Raw genomic sequence first — 18,903 nt, forward strand, 5'->3', positions numbered from 1 at the left:
GCTTTTTCCACTTTCCTTTTCCTCTGGAAACTTGAACTGGCGTGCGACGCCCTTGTTGTGTGCTTGGCTAAGCTCCTTTGAAAAGTTGCACTAGCGTGGCACGCCCAGGGTCTGGCGTGCCACGCCCCTTTGTGAGTGAATGGTTCCTCTGTTTGGCGTGCCACGCCACGAACTCAAGTGGCACGCCCCAATGCTTCTTTGCCCTCTGAATGACACTGGCGTGCCACGCCTAGCTGCTCAAGTGGCACGCCTAAGTGAAGAATAGTGAATGGCGTGCTACGCCTTCGATACCAAGTGGCACGCCCCATGTAATTGGCCTCTTCCATCCTCTCTGGAAACTTATACCAGCGTGCCACGCCTAAAAGTTGGCGTGTCACGCCCATGATCTTGTCTTGTTCCAGTAGTTGGCGTGCCACGCCCCGGCCTTTAAGTGGCACGCCATAGTGACATGCTCAGATTGGCGTGTGATGAGCGGATATTTTATACGCTTTTTGGGGGTAATTTCATGTAGATTTTAGTATGTTTTAATTAGTTTTTAGTAGAATATTATTAGTTTTTAGGCAAAAATCATATTTCTGGACTTTACTATGAGTTTGTGTGTTTTTCTGTGATTTCAGGTAATTTCTGGCTGAAATTGAGGGAGCTGAGCAAAAATCTGAGTTAGGCTGAAAAAGGACTGCTGATGCTGTTGGATCCTGACCTCCCTGCACTCATAATGGATTTTTTGGAGCAACAAGAGTCCAATTGGCGCGCTCTCAATGGCGTTGGAAAGTAGACATCCAGGGCTTTCCAGAAATATATAATAGTCCATACTTTGCGCGAAGATAGACGACGTAACTTGGCGTTGAACGCCAAGTACATGCTGCTATCTGGAGTTAAACGCCAGAAACACGTCATGATCCGGAGTTGAACGCCCAAAACATGTTATAACTTGGAGTTCAACTCCAAGAAAAGCCTCAGCTCGTGGATAGCTTTAGTCTCAGCCCCAGCACACACCAAGTGGGCCCCAAAAGTGGATTTCTGCACCAATTATCTTAGTTCACTCATATTCTGTAAACCTAGGTTACTAGTTTACTATTTAAACAACTTTTAGAGACTTATCTTGTATCTCATGACATTTTCAGATCTGAATTATACACTCTTTGGCAGCATGAGTCTCTAAACTCCATTGTTGGGGGTGAGGAGCTCTGCAGCGTCTCGATGAATTAATACAATTACTTTTGTTTTCCATTCAAACACGCTTGTTCTTATCTAAGATGTTCATTCGTGCTTAATTATGGAGAAGGTGATGATCCGTGACACTCATCACCTTCCTCAATCCATGAACGTGTGCCTGACAACCACCTCCGTTCTACATCAGATTGAATGAATATCTCTTAGATTCCTTAATCAGAATCTTCGTGGTATAAGCCGGATTGATGGCGGCATTCATGAGAATCCGGAAAGTCTAAACCTTGTCTGCGGTATTCCGAGTAGGATTCTGGGATTGAATGACTGTGACGAGCTTCAAACTCCTGAAGGCTGGGCGTTAGTGACAGACGCAAAAGAATCAATGGATTCTATTCCAACCTGATTGAGAACCGACAGATGATTAGCCGTGCTGTGACAGAGCATTTGGACCATTTTCACTGAGAGGATGGGAAGTAGCCATTGACAACGGTGACACCCTACATAGAGCTTGCCATGGAAGGAACCTTGCGTGTGGGAAAAGGATTTCAAGGAAAAGTTGAAATTCAGAGGACAAAGCATCTCCAAAACTCCAACATATTCTCTATTATTAAAGTAACAACTATTTATTTTATGCCCTTTTTACTTTATACGAGGCTAAAGAACCCTATTGGTATCCTGACTAAGATTAATAAAATAAACATAGCTTGCTTCAATCCAACAATCTCCGTGGGATTCGACCCTTACTCACGTAAGGTATTACTTGGACGACCCAGTGCACTTGCTGGTTAGTTGTGCGGATTGCAAAAAGTGTGATTGCAATTTTGGGCACCAAGTTTTTGGCGCCGTTGCCAGGGATTGTTCGAGTTTGAACAACTAAAGGTTTATTTTATTTCTTAGATTAGGAATAATTTATTTTTATTATTATAGAGTCATTAAATTCTGATAGGATAGTTTCTTTTGAAAAATTTCTTTTCAAAAATATTATTTTTCTTAATTAATTGTTAATTTTCGTGAGTTTAGTGTCTTGTTCTATGTTTGGTGTTAATTGCATATTTTATATTTTTCTTTAAATTTTTGAACTTGTGTTCTTTGCTCTTCATTGATCTTCAAGTTGTTCTTGTTTATTTTGCTTGTTTGATCTTGAGTTTTTCTTGTTTTGTGTCTTTTCTTGTTTTTCTTGTGCTTTTTCAAAACATTAACTTTCAAAAAAAAATTATACTTTTATCCATAAATATAATACATCTTTAAAACCAACACTGAAGTTACTGCCCAATTGGCTGGAGCATTAGGAGTAGTTCTTAATAATTGGGTATCTTCTTTAAAATCTTTTTCAAAAATAATTTTTCTTGATTGAATCTTGTGCCAAACTCTAAGTTTGGTGTTTTCTTGTTAAGTTTTCTTTAATTTTCGAAAATTTGTCTTGGTTTTCTAAAAATTTTAAGTTTGGTGTTCTTTCTTTTGTTCTTGTGAATCTTCAAGGTGTTCTTGAGTCTTTCTTGTGTTTTGGATCTTAAAATTTTTAAGTTTGGTGCTCCTTGGTATTTTTCCTCCAAAAATTTTCGAAAATAAGGAGCATTAGATCTAAAAATTTTAAGTTTTGTGTCTTTTGTGTGTTTTTCTCTTTCATCATAAAATTCAAAATTCAAAAAAATATCTTTTCTAACTAATTTTAAACTACATTTTCGAAAATTTTATATAAAAATTCAGATTTCAATTTCAAAATATTTTCAATTTCTTTTATTTATTTCGTTTTTATTTTATTTTATAAATAAAATTTTTATTAAATAAATAATATCAACATACATATCATCTCCTTTATTCCATTATGGAACTAAGTGGGAATGAACAGTCCAGGAGGACTCTGGGGTCATATGCTAACCCCACTACTGCTTCATATGGGAGTAGTATCTGTATACCCTCCATTGGAGTTAGTAGCTTTGAGTTGAATCATCAGCTCATTATCATGGTGCAGCAAAACTTCCAGTATTCTGGTCTTCCACATGAAGAACCTACAGAGTTTCTGGCACAATTTTTACAAATTGCTGACACAGTGCATGATAAGGAAGTAGATCAGGATGTCTACAGATTATTACTGTTTCCATTTGCTGTAAAAGATCAAGCTAAGAGGTGGTTAAATAACTAGCCTAAGAACAGCATAAAAACATGAAAACAACTGTTAGAAAAATTCCTGAATCACTATTTCTCTCCAAAACGGATGACACAGCTAAGGCTAAGCATCCAAGGCTTCAAACAAGGAGATAATGAATCCCTTTATGATGCCTGGGAGAGATACAGAGAGATGCTAAGAAAATGCCCCTCTAAAATGTTTTCAGAGTGGGTGCAATTAGACATCTTCTACTATGGGCTTACAGAAAAAGCTCAGATTTCTCTAGACCACTCAGCTGGTGGATCTATACATATGAGAAAAATAATTGAAGAAGCTCAAGAGCTTATTGATACAGTTGCCAGAAATCAGCATATGTACCTAAGCAGTGAATCTTCCATGAAAGAAGAAGCTAAAACAGTAACTGCTGAACTCAGTCCTGTAGACCAGGCTAATGAATTCAATCAGCAATTAGACTTTCTAACTCAGCAGCTAGTCGAATTCAAGGAAATACTACAAGAAACAAGAATGGCTAACATGAATATGGAAGTACAGTTAAAGCAAACAGAAAAGCAACTGTCAAAACAAATAACAGAAGAATGCCAAGCAATTCAATTAAGAAGTGGGAAAACATTAAATACCTCACTTCAAAGCAGCAGGAAGCCAAGAAATTAACAAATGGCTACTCAAAATCCCTCTGAGGACAATCAGAGCCCAGAGAGGAATAAGGCTGGCGCTGAACGCCCAGACCATGCTCATTTCTGGCGTTCAACGCCAGAAACAAGCATGAATCCGGTGTTGAACGCCCAAGGGAAGCATAGTTCTGGCGTTCAGACGCCAGTAACAGATAAGGAGTTGGGGTCTAACGCCACTCCAGCTTCCACCCCTGGCATTCAAATGCCAGTGGGAGATCAGTCACATACAAGTGCTGATAACAACCCTTCTAAAAAGGCTTCCCAACCCACTTCAACAGGTAATAAACCTGCAGCAACTAAGGTTGAGGAATACAAAGCCAAAATGCCTTATCCTCAAAAACTCCGCCAAGCGGAACAGGATAAGCAATTTGCCCGCTTTGCAAACTATCTCAGGACTCTTAAAATAAAGATTTCGTTTGCAGAAGCACTTGAGCAAATACCCTCTTATGCTAAGTTCATGAAAGAGATCTTAAGCCATAAGAAGGATTGGAGGGAGACTGAAAAAGTTTACCTCACTGAAGAATGCAGTGCAGTCATTCTGAAAAGCTTACCTGAGAAGCTTAAAGATCCCGGGAGCTTTATGATACCATGCACATTAGAGGGTACTTGTACCAAGTAAGCTTTATGTGATCTTGGGGCAAGTATCAACCTAATACCTGCATCTACTATCAGAAAGCTTGGTTTGACTGAAGAAATCAAACCAACCAGGATATGTCTTCAACTTGCTGATGGCTCCATTAAATACCCATCAGGCGTGATTGAAGACATGATTGTCAAGGTTGGGCCATTTGCCTTTCCTACTGACTTTGTGGTACTGAAAATGGAGGAGCACAAGAGTGAAACTCTTATTCTAGGAAGACCTTTCCTAGCAACTGGCCGAACCCTCATTGACGTCCAAAAAGGGGAAGTAACCTTGAGAGTCAATGAGGAGGAGTTCAAGTTGAATGTTGTCAAAGCCATGCAACATCCAGACACCCCAAATGACTGCATGAGTGTTGATATTATTGACTCTTTGGTAAGAGAGGTCAATATGGCTGAGAGTCTCGAATCAGAGCTAGAAGACATCTTTAAAGATGTTCAGCCTGATCTGGAGGAATCAGAGAAAATAATAGAACCTCTGAAAATCCCTCAGGAAGAGGAGAAACCTCCAAAATCCGAGCTCAAACCACTACCACCATCCCTGAAATATGCATTTCTGGGAGAATGTGATACCTTCCCTGTAATCATAAGCTCTACCTTAGAGCCACAGGAAGAGGAAGCACTAATTCAAGTGCTAAGGACACACAAGACAGCTCTTGGGTGGTCCATCAGTGATCTTAAGGGCATTAGCCCAGCCAGATGCATGCACAAGATCCTATTGGAAGGTGACGCCAAGCCAGTGGTCCAACCACAAAGGCGGCTGAATCCAGCCATGAAGGAAGTGGTGCAGAAGGAAGTCACTAAATTACTAGAGGCTGGGATTATTTATCCTATTTCTGACAGCCCCTGGGTAAGCCCTATCCAAGTCGTCCCTAAGAAGGAAGGCATGACAGTGGTTCATAATGAAAAAAATGAACTGGTTCCTACAAGAACAGTTACAGGGTGGCGTATGTGTATTGATTATAGAAGGCTCAATACAGCCACCAGAAAGGATCATTTTCCTTTACCATTCATAGACTAGATGCTAGAAAGACTAGCAGGTCATGAGTACTATTGCTTCCTGGATGGATATTCAGGTTATAATCAAATTGCAGTAGATCCAAAAGATCAAGAGAAAACGGCATTCACATGTCCATCTGGAGTATTTGCATACAGAAGGATGCCATTTGGTCTGTGCAATGCACCTGCAACCTTTCAGAGGTGCATGCTCTCAATTTTCTCTGATATGGTGGAAAAATTTCTGGAAGTCTTCATGGATGACTTTTCAGTATTTGGAGACTCATTCAACTCCTGTCTTGACCATCTAGCACTTGTTTTAAAGAGATGCCAAGAGACTAACCTGGTTTTAAACTGGGAAAAATGTCACTTTATGGTGACTGAAGGAATTGTCCTTGGACACAAAATCTCGAACAAGGGAATAGAGGTGGATCAAGCTAAGGTAGAGGTAATTGAAAAATTACCACCACCTGCCAATGTTAAGGCAATCAGAAGCTTTCTGGGGCATGCAGGATTCTACGCTTTTTGGGGGTAATTTCATGTATATTTTAGTATGTTTTAATTAGTTTTTAGTAGAATATTATTAGTTTTTAGGCAAAAATCATATTTCTGGACTTTACTATGAGTTTGTGTGTTTTTCTGTGATTTTAGGTAATTTCTGGCTGAAATTGAGGGAGCTGAGCAAGAATCTGAGTTAGGCTGAAAAAGGACTGCTGATGCTGTTGGATCCTGACCTCCCTGCACTCAGAATGGATTTTTTGGAGCTACAGGAGTCCAATTGGCGCGCTCTCAATGGCGTTGGAAAGTAGACATCCAGGGCTTTCCAGCAATATATAATAGTCCATACTTTGCACGAAGATAAATGATGTAACTTGGCATTGAACGCCAAGTACATGCTGCTGTCTAGAGTTAAACGCCAAAAACATGTCATGATCCGGAGTTGAACGCTCAAAACACGTTATAACTTGGAGTTCAACTCCAAGAAAAGCCTCAGCTCGTGGATAGCTTTAGTCTCAGCCCCAACACACACCAAGTGGGCCCCAAAAGTGGATTTCTGCACCAATTATCTTAGTTCACTCATATTCTGTAAACCTAGGTTACTAGTTTACTATTTAAACAACTTTTAGAGACTTATCTTGTATCTCATGACATTTTCAGATCTGAATTATACACTCTTTGGCAGCATGAGTCTCTAAACTCCATTGTTGGGGGTGAGGAGCTCTGCAGCGTCTCGATGAATTAATACAATTACTTTTGTTTTCCATTCAAACACGCTTGTTCTTATCTAAGATGTTCATTCACGCTTAATTATGGAGAAGGTGATGATCCGTGACACTCATCACCTTCCTCAATCCATGAACGTGTGCCTGACAACCACCTCCATTCTACATCAGATTGAATGAATATCTCTTAGATTCCTTAATCAGAATCTTCGTGGTATAAGCCGGATTGATAGTGGCATTCATGAGAATCCGAAAAGTCTACACCTTGTCTGTGGTATTCCGAGTAGGATTCTGGGATTGAATGACTGTGACGAGCTTCAAACTCCTGAAGGCTGGGCGTTAGTGACAGACGCAAAAGAATCAATGGATTCTATTCCAACCTGATTGAGAACCGACAGATGATTAGCCGTGCTGTGACAGAGCATTTGGACCATTTTCACTGAGAGGATGGGAAGTAGCCATTGACAACGGTGACACCCTACATAGAGCTTGCCATGGAAGGAACCTTGCGTGTGGGAAAAGGATTTCAAGGAAAAGTTGAAATTTAGAGGAAAAAGCATCTCCAAAACTCCAACATATTCTCCATTATTAAAGTAACAACTATTTATTTTATGCCCTTTTTACTTTATACGAGGCTAAAGAACCCTATTGGTATCCTGACTAAGATTAATAAAATAAACATAGCTTGCTTCAATCCAACAATCTTCGTGGGATTCGACCCTTACTCATGTAAGGTATTACTTGGACGACCTAGTGCACTTGCTGATTAGTTGTGCGGATTGCAAAAAGTGTGATTGCAATTTCGGGCACCAGCGTGCCACGCCTTCGACACCAAGTGGCACGCCCAGTCCTTGCTCATGTTATATTGTTCATTGGCATGCCACGCCTGGTTGCTCAAGTGGCACGCCTAAGTGAGGTTGAGAGGTTGGCGTGCCACACCTTCGACTTCAAGTGGCATGCCCAGTCTTCAATTGCCTTCAGCCCCTTCTCTGGATCATTGTACCAGCGTGCCACGCCATGCAGCTCAAGTGGCACGCCCATGTATTTGTGCACTCTTCAAGCTTGGCGTGCCACGCCTGGGTCTTCAAGTGGCACGCTAAAGTGACTTTTTGGAGCCGGCGTGCCACGCCTTCGACACCAAGTGGCACGCCATAGTGGAGGTTCTTCTTGAGATGGTGAGTTGGCATGCCACACCCCTTTGCTCAAGTGGCACGCCCATAGTAGTTGATGGGTCAGGCGTGCCACGCCCAACCTGGCGTGCCACGCCCCTTTTGTGTCCTCCATTTTTCTTTCTGGAATTTTGTACTAGCATGCCACAACCAGTCCCTGGCGTGCCACGCCCACATGCATGCTTGGATCTCCCTTCTGGAATTTAGTACTAGCATGCCACGCTTAGCTCCTGGCGTGCCACGCCAGTGCATTTTTGTGGCGTTTGCTCCCGAGTGGCACGCCAGTTTACACGCCCAGCTTCTTGTTTGTCTTCTTCCCATTTTTTATGCCTTTTTCACCTGAAATTCAGCACAACTCATCTCAGTGTAGTGTACCATAATATTCATCAAATAATGCATGAATTGTACTGATCAAATGAGATTTGTGCTCTTTTATGGCCTTCTTTTTGCAAGAAAGAAGGGTAGATGATGCAAATCATCATGCGCGTGCGCGTCCATTGATGCACTCTCAATCCTTGTTTTCTCATGCATTCTCCACTTTTGTATGCTTTTCTCTTCACTTCTTCCATCCAACACTTGCCTTATAAACCTAAAATCACTAACAAAAACATCAAGGCATCGAATGGAATTAAGGTGAATCAGAATCACTAATTTAAGGGCCTAAAAAGTATGTTTTTACATTTAAGCACAAATTGAGGAAGAATTACAAAACCATGCTATTTCATTGAATAAATGTGGGAAAAGGTGATAAAATCCCCTAAAATAAGCACAAGATAATCCACGGAATCGGGGTTTATCAAGCCTTCCTGACTGGCGTTCAACGCCAGCAAAGGACTTACTCTAGGGAGTTCTGTTTCCATCTCTGACTGCTTCTGTTTCTATTCTAACTACTACACATGATCACTAACTTAAAGAAAACATGAAAATAAATGGATATAACTTAAATAAACTTAATGAAAAACAGAAATAACTAATTATGGTTGGGTTTCCTCCCAACAAGCGCTTCTTTAACGTTGCTAGCTTGACGGTTAACTCCTTACAGAGATGGATAGGGTCTCAGAATTTTGCCCCTTACAACGAACTTCTTGCATGTGCTCTCATGGAAGAGGAAAGTAGAAAAAAGGGACACCAGCATATTGTTGCAAGCCCAACCCTGCCTCATGCAGTGAATAAGAGCCTCTCTCTTTAGCGTATTAAGCTAATCCATGAGAGCACAGGAAGGACGCTCCCAGTAAGGAGTAAGAGTTTAATCCTATATGACTACCTTCCTCCTTGAAAGGAGTTGTCCGTCAAGCTAATGACATTAAAGAAGCACTTGTTGGGAGGCAACCCAACCATGAGTAGACTATTTCTATTCTTATTTCTTTTATTTATTTTCATTTGCATTTATTTTAGTTTATTTTTAGAGTTTTCCCTTGCTTTTTAATGTTTGTGATCATGTGCAGTAGTTAAAATAGAAACAGAAACAGTCAGAGCTGGAAATAGAACACCCTAGAGTAGAGACCTTGCTGGCGTTGAATGCCAGTTAGGGGACAAACCCTAGGCGTTCAATGCCAAACAGAGGCACAGACCTGGCGTTGAACGCCAGGTAGGAGGTAGACCTTGGGCGTTCAACGCCCAACAGGAGGTACTTAGCTGGCTTTGAACCCCATCCAGGAGCAAGAGCTGGGCATTTAATGCCAAGAAGGGGGCAGGAAATTTAAATTCTGTAGCCTCTCAAGACCAGTGGGTCCCATAGAATCTCCACGTACCCCACCTACCTCACCCTCTATCTCTCCCTCTTTCTTCTTCTTCTACTCTATTCTTCCCTTTTTGTTCTTATTTGCTCGAGAACGAGAAAAGTTCTTAAGTTTGGTGTTACAAAAGCTTTACTTTTTAACTTCTACCATCCCTAAGTATGGCACCAAAGACTGGTAAAACCGCAAGGAATAGGAAGGGAAAGGCACTTGCCTCCACTTCCCTCACTTCAATTGTCACCTATGCAATTCAGTTGGAATTGTCATAGAAGAGGACAAGCCCATCACTAAAAGAAGGATGGAGCTTGTTAGAGAATCGGCACATGGACCACAGCAAGAGCATGTGAAGCCGCCTCAAGAGAAAATTCCTGAGATACCTCAAGGGATGTAGTTTCCTCCCTAAAATTTTTTGGGATCAACTGAGCACCTCTTTGGGAGAGTGGAGTTAAGACGTGGGTCAGCTGAGGTTAGGCCACCATGAGCAATCCACCATCCTCTATGAGATAAGAGAAGATCAAAGAGCTACTAGGAAAGAGCAACAGAGGCAAAGACGTGACATAGAAAAGATTAAGCTCTCCATTAGATCCTCCAGAAGGAGTAGTAGCCACCATCACAAAGGTGGATTCGTTCCCTTAATCCCCTATTGTCTATGTTATTTTTTGTTTTGTTTTCCATGTATTTTGCTTTACTGTCTGTTTCTGGTGCATGATCATCTGTCTTGATTTCTTAAATCTATGAAATATTCCATGCATCTCTTACCTTACTTAACAGAAAAATTATTTTATTGAAAAAGAAAAGTAAAATGCATGATTTCCAAGTTTTATATTAGGAATAGTTCAATTATGTGATAAGTGGCATTGCTTTTGTTTTCTGAATGTATAAATAAACAGTGCATATTTGAAATTGGAATTAAGAATGTTGGCTCTTGAAAGAATGATGAAAAAGGATAAGAATTATTGGTGATCTGAAAAATAAAAAAAATTGATTCTTGAAGCAAGAAAAAGCAGGAAAAAGAAAAAAAAACAAGTAGAACAAGAAATAAAAAGCAGAAAAAGCCAATAGCTCTTTAAACCAAAAAGCAAGAGCATGGGTCTAAGGCTTTGAGTATCAATGGTTAGAAGGGCCTAAAAGAAACAAAATCTTGGTCTAAGCACTCCAAAGGAACAGTGTCCCTAACTATATGCTTGTGGTGTGAAGGTGTCAAGTAAAAATCTTAAGACTGAGCAGTTAAAGTCGTGATCCAAAGAAAAAAGAGTGTGCTTAAGAACTCTGGACACCACTGACTGGGGATTCTAGCAAAGTTGAGTCACAATCCTAAGAGGTTCACCCAGTTAAAGTGTCTGTGACATTTATGTATCCGGTGGTAATACTGAAAAACAAAGTGATTAGGATCATGATGAGCGGATAATTTGTACGCTTTTTGGCATTGTTTTTAGTATGTTTTTAGTATGATCTAGTTGGTTTTTAGTATATTTTTATTAGTTTTTAGTTAAAATTCACTTTTCTGGACTTTACTATGTGTTTGTGTGTTTTTCTGTGATTTCAGGTATTTTCTGGCTGAAATTGAGGGACCTGAGCAAATATCTGATTCAGAGACTGAAAAGGACTGCAGATGCTGTTGGATTCTGACCTCCCTGCACTCGAAGTGAATTTTCTGGAGCTACAGAAGCCCAATTGGCGCGCTCTCAACGGCGTTGGAAAGTAGACATCCTGGGCTTTCCATCAATATATGATAGTCTATACTTTGCCCAAGATTTGATGGCCCAAACCGGCGTTCAAAGTCACCCTCAAAATTCCCAGCGTTAAACGCCGGAACTGGCACAAGGATGGGAGTTAAACGCCCAAACTGGCATAAAAGCTGGCGTTTAACTCCAAGAAGAGTCTCTACACGAAAATGCTTCAATGCTCAGCCCAAGCACACACCAAGTGGGCCCAGAAGTGGATTTTTATGTCATTTACTCATCTCTGTAAACCCTAGGCTACTAGTTCTCTATAAGTAGGACCTTTTACTATTGTATTTTCATCTTTGGATTATTTTAGATCCTTTGATCATCTTTGGACATCTAGTTCTTAGATCATTAGGAGGCTGGCCATTCGGCCATGCCTAGACCTTGTTCTTATGTATTTTCAACGGTGGAGTTTCTACACACCATAGATTAAGGTGTGGAGCTCTGCTGTACCTCGAGTATTAATGCAATTACTATTGTTCTTCTATTCAATTCCGCTTGTTCTTGTTCTAAGATACCACTTGTTCTTCAACGTGATGAATGTGATGATTCGTGACACTCATCATCATTCTCACCTATGAACGTGTGCCTGACAACCACCTCCGTTCTACCTTAGATTGGGTGGATATCTCTTGGATTCCTGATACACGATGCATGGTTGATCGCCTGACAACCGAGCGCTCGCCTGACAACCAAGCCAGCCATTCCGTGAGATCAGAGTCTTTGTGGTATAGGCTAGAACTGATGGCGGCATTCAAGAGAATCCGGAAGGTCTAACCTTGTCTGTGGTATTCTGAGTAGGATTCAATGATTGAATGACTGTGACGAGCTTCAAACACCTGAGGGCGGGGCGTTAGTGACAGACGCAAAAGAATCACTGGATTCTATTCCGGCCTGATTGAGAACCGACAGATGGATAGCCGTGCCGTGACAGGGTGCGTTGAACATTTCCACTGAGAGGATGGGAGGTAGCCACTGACAACGGTGAAACCCTTGCATAAGCTTGCCATGGAAAGGAGTAAGAAGGATTGGATGAAGACAGTAGGAAAGCAGAGAGACGGAAGGGACCAAGCATCTTCATACACTTATCTGAAATTCCCACCAATGAATTACATAAGTATCTCTATCTTTATCTTTATGTTTTATTCGTATATCACCCATATCCATTTGAGTTTGCCTGACTAAGATTTACAAGGTGACCATAGCTTGCTTCATACCAACAATCTCTGTGGGATCGACCCTTACTCGCGTAAGGTTTATTACTTGGACGACCCAGTACACTTGCTGGTTAGTTGTGCGAAGTTGTGATAAAGAAGTGAGATTACAATTGTGCGTACCATGTTGATGGCGCCATTGATGATCACAATTTCGTGCACCAAGTTTTTGGCGCCGTTGCCGGGGATTGTTGAGTTTGGACAACTGACGGTTCATCTTGTTGCTTAGATTAGGTATTTTTCTTCAGAGTTCTTAAGAATGAATTCTAGTGTTTCAAGGTGATGTTCTTATCATCACCAAAGCTGATTGATTTTCATCAATTTAGCTCTTGAATGCAATGTTCTGCTGAAGCTTGGCTAGCCATGTCTAATTTCTTTAGACTGAAGCTTTAGACTAACATTGCATGATTCCTGGAATTCTCATTAAGAATTTTGATATCTTTATTTTCTTTTCCACTTAATTTTCGAAAAAAACCAAAAAAAAAATTTTACAAAATCATAAAATCCAAAAATTTCTTGTTTGAATCTAGTGTTTCATTTTAAGTTTGGTGTCAATTGCATGTTTCTGTTCTTCTTGCATTCATGCATGTGTCTTCATTAATCTTCAAGATGTTCTTGATGATTTCATTGCTCTGATCTTTAAATTCTCTTGACTTGAGTGTTTATGTGTCTCATATGCATTCTCATTAGTGTCAGTAGTATACAAACTGCTAAGTTTGGTGTCTTGCATGCATTGTTATTTGATTTTAGTTGCATTTTGATTATTCCTCATTATTAAAAATCCAAAAATATTTTTAATTTGTGTCTTCTCAAGTCAATAATACAGAGAATTGAAGATTCAGAACATACTGCAGAGGAATTACACAGAAAAAGCTGGGCGTTCAAAATGCTCAGTGAAGAAGGGCAAACTGGCGTTTAAACGCCAGTCAGGGTGCCTGGCTGGGCGTTTAACGCCCAAAAGGGTAGAGTTTTGGGCGTTAAACGCCAGAATGTGCACCATTCTGGGCGTTTAACGCCAGGATGGCACAAGAGGGAAGATTCTGTTTTCAAATCAAATTTTTTCAAGTTTCCAAAATTTTTCAAGACCAAATCTTTTTCAAAATCAATTTCTTTCCATTTTCAAAAATACTTGCTATCAATTAATGATTTGATTCAACATTTCAAGTATGTTGCCTTTTCTGTTGAGAAAGGTTTAATGTCTGAATCATATCTTTTCTTGATAGCCAAGTCATTATATTTTTTAAAATTAAATCTTTTTAAAATGTTTTTCAAATCATATCTTCTCAATCACATCTTTTTAAAACCAATCATATCTTCTTAACCACATCTTTTTCAAAATAGTTTTCAATCATATCTTTTTAATTTCTAATTTCAAAATCTTTTTCAAAAAATCACTTGATTTCTTTTCCACCCTTGGTTTTCGAAAATCAATTAAGGTTTTTCAAAATGTTTTCAAAATCTTTTACTTAATTTTCGAAAATTGCTTCCCTTCTTCTCACATCCTTCTATTTATGGACTAACACTATTCCTTAATGCACAATTCGAACTCATTATCTCTTGATAAGTTCGAATTTCCTACTTCTGCCTTCTATTTTTCTTTTCCTCTGACACCTCAAGGGATCTCTATACTGTGACATAGAGGATTCCACATTTTCTTGTTCTCTTCTCTTTCATATGAGCAGGAGCAAAGACAAAAGCATTCTTGTTGAGGCTGACCCTGAACCTGAAAGGACCTTGAAGCGAAAGCTAAGAGAAGCCAAGGCACAACTCTCTGTAGAAGACCTAACAGAAATCTTCAAAGAAGAAGAACACATGGCAGCCGAAAACAACAACAATGCCAACAATGCAAGGAAGGTGCTGGGTGACTTTACTGCACCTACTCCCGACTTCTATGGGAGAAGCATCTCTATCCTTGCCATTGGAGCAAACAACTTTGAGCTTAAGCCTCAACTAGTTTCTCTAATGCAACAGAATTGCAAGTTCCATGGACTTCCATTGGAAGATCCTCATCAGTTCTTAGCTGAATTCTTGCAAATCTGTGACACTGTCAAGACTAATGGGGTTAACCCTGAGGTCTACAGACTTATGCTATTTCCTTTTGTTGTGAGAAATAGAGCTAGAACATGGTTGGACTCACAACCTAAAGAGAGCCTGAACTCTTGGGAAAAGCTAGTCAATGCCTTCTTGGCAAAGTTCTTTCCACCTCAAAAATTGAGTAAGCTTAGAGTGGAAGTCCAAACCTTCAGACAGAAGGATGGAGAATCCCTCTATGAAGCTTGGGAAAGATACAAACAATTAATCAGAAAGTGTCCCTCTGACATGCTTTCTGAATGGAGCTTCATAGGAATTTTCTATGATGGTCTCTCTGAACTATCCAAGATGTCTTTGGATAGCTCTGCTGGAGGATCTCTTCATCTGAAGAAGACGCCTACAGAAGCTCAAGAACTAATTCAAATGGTTGCAAATAACCAATTCATGTACACTTCTGAAAGGAATCCTGTGAACAATGGGACCAGTCAGAAGAAAGGAGTTCTTGAGATTGACACTCTGAATGCCATATTGGCTCAGAACAAGATATTGACTCAACAAGTCAATATGATTTCTCAAAGTCTGTCTGGAATGCAAAATGCACCAGGTAGTACTAAGGAAGCTTCATCTGAAGAAGAAGCTTATGATCCTGAGAACCCTTCAATAGAAGAGGTGAATTACATGGGAGAACCCTATGGAAACACCTATAATCCTTCATGGAGAAATCATCCAAACCTCTCATGGAAGGATCAACAGAGACCTCAACAAGGTTTCAACAATAATAATGGTGGAAGAAACAGGTTTAGCAATAGCAAGCCTTTTCCATCATCTTCTCAGCAACAGAGAGAGAATTCTAAGCAGAGTAACTCTGACTTAGCAACCATGGTCTCTGATCTAATCAAAACCACTCAAAGTTTAATGACTGAAACAAGGTCCTCCATAAGAAACTTGGAGGCACAAGTGGGACAGCTGAGTAAGAAAATTACTGAACTCCCTCCTAGTACTCTTCCAAACAATACAGAAGAAAATCCAAAAGGAGAGTGCAAAGCCATCAACATGGCCGAATTAGGAGAAGAGGGAGAGGCAGTGAACGCCACTGAGGAAGACCTCAATGGATGTCCACTGGGCTCCAATGAGTTCCCCAATGAGGAACCATGGGAATCTGAGGCTCAAAATGAGACCATAGAGATTCCATTGAACTTATTCATGAGCTCTGATGAGTATTCTTCCTCTGAAGAGGATGAGTATGTCAGTGAAGAGCAAGTTGCTAAATACCTTGGAGCAATCATGAAGCTAAATGACAAGTTATTTGGTAATGAGACTTGGGAGGATGAACCCCCTTTGCTCACCAAAGAACTGGATGACTTGTCTAGGCAGAAACTGCCTCAAAAGAGACAGGATCCTGGGAAGTTTTCAATACCTTGTACCATAGGCACCATGACCTTCAAGAAGGCCTTGTGTGACCTAGGATCAAGTGTAAACCTCATGCCTCTCTCTGTGATGGAGAAGCTAGGGATCTTTGAGGTGCAAGCTGCAAAAATCTCACTAGAGATGGCAGAAAACTAACGAAAACAAGCTTATGGACTTGTAGAGGATGTTCTGGTAAAAGTTGAAGACCATTACATCCCTGCTGATTTCATAGTCCTAGAGACTGGGAAGTGCATGGATGAATCCATCATCCTTGGCAGACCCTTCCTAGCCACAGCAAAGACTGTGATTGATGTTGATAGAGGTGAATTGATCATTCAAGTGAATGGACAATCCTTTGTGTTTGAGGCTCAATGATATCCCTCTGTCACCATGGAGAGAAAGCATGAAGAGCTTCTCTCAAAACAGAGCCAAACAGCGCCCCTACAGTCAAACTCTAAGTTTGGTGTTGGGAGGCCACAACCAACTTCTAAGTTTGGTGTTGAACCCCCACATTTAAACTCTAAGTTTGGTGTTGGGAGGTCCCAACATTGCTCTGAGCATTTCTGAGGCTCCATGAGAGCCCTCTGTCAAGCTACTGACATTAAAGAAGCGCTTATTGGGAGGCAACCCAATGTTATATTTTATCTATTCTCTTTTGTTATTTTATGTTCTTTTGTAGGTTGATGATCATGAGAAGTCACAAAATCAATGAAAAAAGCAAAAACAGAATGAAAAACAAAAAGAAAAACAGCACACCCTGGAGGAGAGCGTGCTGGCGTTTAAACGCCAGTAAGGCTAGCTGTTGGGCGTTTAACGCCCAGTCTGGCACCATTCTAGGCGTTTAACGCCAGAAAGGGGCACCAGACTGGCGTTAAACGCCAGAAAAGGGCAAGCACTTGGCGTTAAACGCCAGAAATGGGCACCAGCCCGGCGTTTAACGCCAGAATTGGCTCAAAACGCATTTTTGCTTGTCATTTGGTGCAGGAATGACTTTTCCTTGACACCTCAGGATCTGTGGACCCCACAGGATCCCCACCTACCCTACCACTCTCTCTCTTCTTCACGCATTCACCAATCACCTCAACACCTCTTCCCCAAAAACCCTTCACCTATCAAATCCCATCTTTCTCTTCACCACTCACATCTATCCTTCATAAAACCCCACCTACTTCACCCTTCAAATTCAAACCACCTTCCCTCCCAAACCCACCCATACATGACCGCACCATGAGCCCCCCACTCCTATATAAACCCTTCTTCACTCCTTCATTTTCACACAACCTAAACACCACTTCTCCCCCTTTTTGGCCGAACACAAAGCCATTCCCTTCTTCCTCATTTCTTCCTCTTCTACTCTCTTCTTTCTTCTTTTGCTCGAGGACGAGCAAACCTTTTAAGTTTGGTGTGGTAAAAGCATTGCTTTTTGTTTTTCCATAACCATTTATGGCATCCAAGGCCGGAGAAACCTCTAGAAAGAGGAAAGGGAAGGCAAAAGCTTCTACCTCCGAGTCATGGAAGATGGAGAGATTCATCTCAAGGGTGCATCAAGACCACTTCTATGAAGTTGTGGCCTTGAAGAAGGTGATCCCCGAGGTCCCTTTTTCACTCAAAAAGAGTGAATATCCGGAGATCCGACATGAGATCCGAAGAAGAGGTTGGGAAGTTCTTACCAACCCCATTCAACAAGTCGGAATCTTAATGGTTCAAGAGTTCTATGCCAATGCATGGATCACCAAGAACCATGATCAAAGTGTGAACCCGGATCCAAAGAATTGGCTTACTATGGTTCGAGGGAAATACTTGGATTTTAGTCCGGAAAATGTAAGGTTGGCATTCAACTTGCCCATGATGCAAGGAGATGAACATCCTTACACTAGAAGGGTCAACTTTGATCAAAGGTTGGACCAAGTCCTCATAGACATCTGTGAAGAGGGCGTCCAATGGAAGAGAGATTCAAGAGGAAAGCCGGTTCAATTGAGAAGGCATGACCTCAAGCCCGTGGCTAGAGGATGGTTGGAGTTTATCCAACGCTCAATCATTCCCACTAGCAACCGGTCCGAAGTTACTATAGACCGGGCTATCATGATTCATAGCATCATGATTGGAGAAGAAATAGAAGTTCATGAGGTTATAGCTCAAGAACTTTATAAGGTGGCGGACAAGTCCTCTACCTTGGCAAGGTTAGCCTTTCCTCATCTCATTTGTCACCTCTGTTATTCAGTTGGAGTTGACATAGAGGGAGACATCCCCATTGATGAGGACAAGCCTATCACTAAGAAGAGGATGGAGCAAACAAGAGACCCCTCTCATCATCAAATCCCTGAGATGCCTCAAGGGATGCACTTTCCTCCACAAAACTATTGGGAGCAACTAAACACCTCCCTAGGAGAATTGAGTTCCAACATGGGACAACTAAGGGTGGAGCACCAAGAACACTCTGTCCTCCTCCATGAAATTAGAGAAGATCAAAGAATCATGAGAGATGAGCAACAAAGACAAGGAAGAGACATTGAGGAGCTCAAGCACTCCATAGGATCTTCAAGAGGAAGAACAAGCCGCCATCACTAAGGTGGACCCGTTCTTTAATTTCCTTGTTCTTTATTTTCCTGTTTTTCGAATTTTAGTGCTTATGTTTATCTATGTTTGTGTCTTGTGATCATTAGTGTCTTAGTGTCTATGCCTTAAAGTTATGAATGTCCTATGAATCCATCACCTCTCTTAAATAAAAAATGTTCTTAATTGAAAAAGAGAAGAATTGCATAAATTTTGAATTTTATAACAGTTTAATTATT

General features: G+C 40.8%; 1 non-coding gene across 1 annotated transcript; it reads right to left on the bottom strand.

Moving 5' to 3' along the window:
- Nucleotides 1-14,890: 14,890 nt before the first annotated feature.
- LOC112793307 (small nucleolar RNA R71) lies at nt 14,891-14,998 on the bottom strand. The gene has a single exon (XR_003198005.1). It is a non-coding gene; the product is annotated as a small nucleolar RNA R71 (small nucleolar RNA).
- Nucleotides 14,999-18,903: the final 3,905 nt, after the last annotated feature.

Source organism: Arachis hypogaea, chromosome 3 (assembly GCF_003086295.3).
Source record: "Arachis hypogaea cultivar Tifrunner chromosome 3, arahy.Tifrunner.gnm2.J5K5, whole genome shotgun sequence".
Lineage (NCBI taxonomy): Eukaryota > Viridiplantae > Streptophyta > Magnoliopsida > Fabales > Fabaceae > Arachis > Arachis hypogaea.